Below are 5,552 nucleotides of genomic sequence, written 5' to 3' on the forward strand. Positions count from 1 at the left end.
TTTTTTTGGAAGCTGAATGTGCTCCGTTTTGAGTGTTATGCTTCCGATTTGAGTGTTCCGTTTCCATTTTGAGTGCCACAATTCTGTTTTGAGTGTTACACTGAGGTCTGTCTGTTTTTGCTACTTATTTTGTGTTTTTGTTTTTGCGGCTCTTTTTTGTGACTGTGTGGAACCCAGTTCAGCTACTGATGGATTGATTGTGTGACTGCAGTACATTTTTATTGCTTTCATTTTATGGATCAATGGTCTCGTTAGATAGTAAAATTCATGTTAAATTGCTGTTTTAGGGGTTGTTTTAAAAAGTCTGGAATGGATTAATCCATTTTGCATTACTCTCTATGGAAAAGTGCGCCTTTGTTTTGGAACGCTTTGGTTTTGGAACAGACTTCCGGAACGGCTGAAGTTTGAGAACCAAGGTACCACTGTACAGTCGTACCTTGGTTCTCGAACAGAATCCGTTCCGGAAGTCCATTTGACTTCCAAAATGTTCGAAAACCAAGGTACAACTGTACTGGATAGTCCCTTCTTAAAAAGCTGCAGTGAGTTCAGTGGGATTTCCTCCTTTAGGCTTGATTAGGTTTGCAGCTTTAAACTCCTACATTGCTGGTATTTTACAACAATTAAGCTACATTTGAGCTACAAAACAACATTAATCATGTGGGAGGAAATATAAAGACTTGGCCACTATTTACCATATGTAACAGTCATGAGGCAACATTTCTCCATCCTGATACTGTTTCAGTCTCTCCAGCCTGATTTGTAACTACCCTTACTGAACATTGTTCCAATGCTATTACTGGTGGTGGTCTGGTTAATCATTATCAAGCTTTAGCTGAACCTAAAAACCCTCCAAATATTGGACTATTACTACCGGTAGGATGTTTGGGAGGGAGCCATCATGGATAAACTGACCCACCAAGTTATGGGACACCTTTTTTTCATAAATGGATCTGATCAGTGTTTTTTTCCCCCTTTAAAAAAATGTTAAGGGGTACTCTCATTTTCCTACTCATATTGAAATACTGCCCCTCAATGAGGCCAAACTTGGATTCACAAAATGTTTAGCGGTATGAATATCCCTGCGTCGTCATCCCCATGAAAAAAAGCACTGGGTCTGATATATAAGTTAATATGGTTTTGAAGTGCTTGACTTTGTCATAATGATGCTTTCTTTTTATACCAAATTTTCAGTTAGCCAAAATGAAAATTCAGTAGAAAGGATTCTTCATTTTCAGTAACATCAATGAAAAGATGAAATGGTGGACAGGCTCATTTTTGTACCAATGTTTAATTGTATATTTCAGCCAATGAGAATTAACTATGGTACTCCAAGCCATAGTTCACAACCTTTTTTTGTTTTGATATAGTGCTGGGATAACTCAGATAAATGCTTTCTTTTGCTTTGCGTTTCTACCAACAAATGTGTCCAAGTAAAGATGCTGTTTAGCCTGAACTAGAACATGGCTGCCCACAAAATGAAACACTTGAAACTGGGTGACAAAGGGTGTGTCATCTTTTTGAATATTAGAATAAGCAACTACTTCTTCATTGTGAACTCACCAGTGTTGCATATTTGGAGGGTGGGGGGTTTAACATACAATTCTAGAAATAGATTCAGCCGAAAGGCTGAAGCAAGCAGACCAAAATACTTTTAGGCCTAATTGTTACCTGTACAGCATCACAGGCAAAGATTGCTTATTATGAGACACAGCTGTACAACTAGCACAGTAACCATCTACAGACTCAAGTACTGTGCGATCATCAGCGTATAGAACAAAGCGGCAATTTTTGCTGAAGGAAACCACAGGGGGAATACACTGGACTGACAACTGACTGGAATTCAATTTACTGAAGTGATATTGAAATATGGAGAAGAGGTAGCAGCAGACTGATTACGGTTCGAAAGCTGCATTGCTAATACTGTCTCATGAACCTGTTGTCACCATGGCAACATGGTCATCAGAGCTATCCAGGAAACTGGCAACACTATCCGACTGTTCATTTACATTTTTGTGCTAGATACTTAAAAGACTTATGATTTTATAAGGTGCGAGAGAGGGGAACAAAATAGAAAATGATGCCCAGAGTAGAGCAACAACCCATCACCACTGCCATTTCTAGATACATACATGTATACATAAAAAGACAGACAGACAGGACTTTATGGGATATAATATTATTGTATTTCAGGAAGTAACCAGGATTTTACAAGCATTAACAACAATATTTGATGCCTCTCTGTTTTACAATCACTTAAACCAATATGATCAGATTTAAGGTGGTTTGGTTCCACAAATGCAATGGAATTAAACTGGTTTAAACCTAAGTACCCTGGCTTCATTGGTCTGTGGATCAGACTGGAAGCTTAGGTGTTTATTTTAAGCCCTCTTAGTGCTCCCGCATGTGGACTTTATTTAGGTCAGATGCATCTTGGCCATGTTGAAGTTACACTCAACGCCCACTACCAAATGCTTTCTGGCAAGGCAGAGTTCCCATGCAGAACACAAACAAAATTGTGAGTCTTCGCTCCTCCACCTATCCCTAATCCCCTTACTTTTGTGGGTGGTATTATGGCAAAAGTGGCAGGGGAATTGTCATCCTGTCCCATCATGGAGCTCCAAGGATACTAGGCAGAGATATGTCATCTTTTGCTTTGCTTTTCATGTGGAGCAGAATATTGATAATTTAATTTTGTTACCTTCACAACATGAGCCATAAACTTCCAAGTAAGTAGTATGCCTGAGTCCTGGACACAGGAAAAGTGTAAATCTACAGACAGATAAGTAAGAGTCATCCAGAAGGTTCTCTCTTTGTTTAGAGGTCTCATCTACACCCAGGGGTGGACTTATGTACTATGATGCCCTGTGCAAGGTCAACATTTGGCATCCCGCCTTGCCCCAGTCCTCGTGCTGTCTTCCCAAAGGCAGGTAGGAGGCACCTGGCTTTGGGAAGGAGGTGTAAGGGCTCTGTAGAGGTCCCCCGCCTCCTTCCCAAAGTTGGAAAAACACTAACTAGACTTTCAACTGCCAACCTAGCAGTTCAAAAGCACGTCAAAGTCCAAGTAGATAAATAGGTACCACTCCGGCAGGAAGGTAAACGCTATTTCCATGCACTGCTCTGGTTTCACCAGAAGTGGCTTAGTCATGCTGGCCACATGACCCAGAAAAACTGTCTGCATACAAACGTCGGCTCCCTTGGCCAGTAAAGCTAGATAAGCACCACAACCCCAGAGTCATTCGCGACTGGACAACTGTCAGGGGTCCTTTACCTTTTTAGGAATTCAAAAGGAGGCAAGCTCCTTTCCAAAGCCTTGTTTACTAGGCTTTGTGATGGTGCCCCTTGGTTCAGTCCCCAGTGCATGCTCTGAGTCCACACCTGCTACACCTTATTTGCCCAATAAATAAATCCCCAAAGAAGTACAGTTTTTAGGCAATTCTATGCTATTGGAGAGTAAATGCACATTCTTCACACAAAGTATTGGACTGTGAGTTGATCCTGCTTCTCTTCCACACCCCAGACATTCATTTTGACTTACTGTTTTGTTAATATCATCCCTTGAAAACTGGGACATTTAAGTTTTCTAAAGCCTCTGTCTTTTCCTTTATAGTGTACAAGCTGGGCTTCTGTAGCTTTACAGACTGAGGGATATGAAAAATAGTATCAATAAACTTTTCAATGCCTCTCTAAAAATTCATAAAGCAGTTCTCCAGTAACATATGAGGACTACACAGTGCAGTGACATATATAATGATTTTTTTTACGCAGACACTTGTTTGAGGGGACCTGCTTATCTCACTCAGGGCCTCTATGTTTATGAGTAATGTTGCCATCAGAAACACATGCTGATAAAACATGCATTTCACCTTTCCCTCGCAGCAATGGTTTACTCTCTCCCTATTTTTTTGACCAAAAAGTGTGCTTTACCTCAGAAGCAAAGGTAATTTTGAAGTGGCAAAGAAAATTGTATCTTTGAAGAAAAATGAGGAACCATTCCTTTGTGTGCTAAAGTGAAATTCCCTGCATGTTCCCCCTCCCTATTTCCCAGTGGGTGTTTGAAATCACTGTGAAGCTGAAATGCCAGGCGAAACTTCAGTAATGTACAAAGTAAATGTATTTATTTGCACACAAACATTTATATGCACAAGAAGCACTAGATTATCATTACCACATGTTCACAGGCAGTGTGGGCGTAAGTGAGGGACAGCTTACCTCATTCACCAACATACAGATTAGAGGCTGCTGCTGCTGCCTGCCCTCCTTTCTCCATCTCCATTTCCATTTCAGAGCAACAGGCATACTATTCAAGGTAAGTGAGGTAGCTGGGGAAGGTCCATAGCTCAGTGGTAGAGGATCAGCCTTGCATACAGAAGGTTCCAAGTTCAATCCCCCGCAGCTCCAGGTAAGGCTAGGAATGGTCTGAAACCCTGGAGAGCCACTGCGAGAGTGTGGACAGGTAAGGTAAAAGGTAAAGGACCCCTGGATGGTTAAGTCCAGTCAAAGGCAGCTATGCAGTTACAGTGCTCATCTCGCTTTCAGGCCGATGGAGCCGGCGTTTGTCCACAGGCAGCTTTCTGGATCATGTGGCCAGCATGACTAAACCACTCCTGGCACAATGGAACACTGTTATGGAAACCAGAGTGCACGGAAATGTCATTTACCTTCCCACCGCAGTGGTACCTGTTTATCTGCTTGTACTGGTATGCTTTCAAACTGCTAGGTTGGCAGGAGCTGGGACAAAGCAATGGGAGTTCAACCCCTCATGGGGATTCGAATTGCCAACCTTCTGATCAGCAAGCCCAAGAGGCTCAGTGGTTTATACCACAGCGCCACCTGCATCAGCATGGACAATATTGAGCCGTAGCATTTTATCCTAGCAGTTTTATCCAAAGAAAAAATACATAACGGATGCATGCAGAAGTACGCAATGTGACTTCTGACTGAACCCATGGGATAAGTGCACTTTCCAAGCTTTGTACAGATGTTCAATTGTCACTTCTGGACTGAGCTCAGGAGAAACCCATTCTAAACGTTCACAGCAGAAGCTGGCTTTGCAGAGCATTGATTTGGAGCAGAGTCCCAGCGAGGTTGTGTAGTCATTCCTTCCCCTCTCCCTGGAGGCTAAGGGGGTCAGGAATCAAGAACAGCGCAATGAGCAATGAGCATGCTCAGTGAGTGCAGAATGCTCCCTTGAATGCTGGGAGAGGAGGAAATGGGAAAACAGGAGGGAGGAGGATTGGAAAGAAGTATCTTGAACAGCAACACTACAACATTGTGTTACAAGTCCTGCCATTTAAGAATAATTGCCATTGACTAATAGATACTTTAGGGATGTCTATAATTTCTTTCAGGGAATGCTATATTGTAACCTGCATGTATCTCAAAAGTGTGCAAAGTGGTATTAGGGAAATTAAGTCAAAACCAAACTAATAACTTCTACTGAAATAAATAGCTGAGACTTCAATCCTCACAGTGAAGCTTAAGGAGTTTCAGTGAAGAATTTTCAAAAAGAAAAAGGCTGCAGTTCAGTTTTGCAGAGAACTGAATATTTTTGT

The sequence above is a fragment of the Lacerta agilis genome, chromosome 9 (genome assembly GCF_009819535.1).
Source record: "Lacerta agilis isolate rLacAgi1 chromosome 9, rLacAgi1.pri, whole genome shotgun sequence".
NCBI lineage: Eukaryota > Metazoa > Chordata > Lepidosauria > Squamata > Lacertidae > Lacerta > Lacerta agilis.